Here is a 743-nt window from a genome sequence, read left to right as displayed (position 1 = left end):
CTTCTGGGAACCTTTACAAAAAAATTAAAATCATCATATTTTAGGGTTACATAAATACTCACATTTATAGTAGCACAACTGATAGCAGCTAGTTCTTGGAAATAGGATATATATCCATTGACAGATAAATGAATAAACAAAGGTAATGCCCCAAAGTATTTTCATAGATTCAGAATTAAACACTTTGAGTAGAAGTATGTGGAATACTATCAATATCAACCAAATTATTTTTAGAAAAAAAGTCCTTTATAGTTCTCACTAGCTTTCTAATTTATAATCTCAAGTTATTTTTTTATTCTCTAGAGAATATAATGCTTGTTATGTTTCTCACACCATTACCTGCTTGATAATTTCTCATACTTTAGAAATTCATCTTAATATTATCCTCCATTGCATATTAATTTCATCCAATACTATACACATTACTAAATCACTAAAATTAGTCTTTTGTTGAATGCGCCATACACTCAAGCGTTCCAGAATCAAACCTAATCTGACTCAAATGCATTTTGTTGATCTCTCATTATCATGTGCATCTCCACTGAAGCCACTGAATATGTAATCTAAATTGAGATTACCTGTCCCTGTCAGAACCCCCAGGTTAAGAAGAAATGTCTCTACATTATAACCACTACTTTGTAAGTATTTTTATTATCTTTTACTGTATTATATTGACCAAAATGCTGTCTTCTCCTCCTTCTTGTTCCTCTTCCTCCTCCTCCTCCTCTTCTCCTCCTCCTCCT

The sequence above is a fragment of the Octodon degus genome, unplaced genomic scaffold, assembly GCF_000260255.1.
Source record: "Octodon degus isolate 3935 unplaced genomic scaffold, OctDeg1.0 scaffold00028, whole genome shotgun sequence".
NCBI lineage: Eukaryota > Metazoa > Chordata > Mammalia > Rodentia > Octodontidae > Octodon > Octodon degus.
The sequence above is the reverse complement of the archived record's forward strand: the minus strand, read 5'-3'. Positions refer to the sequence as shown.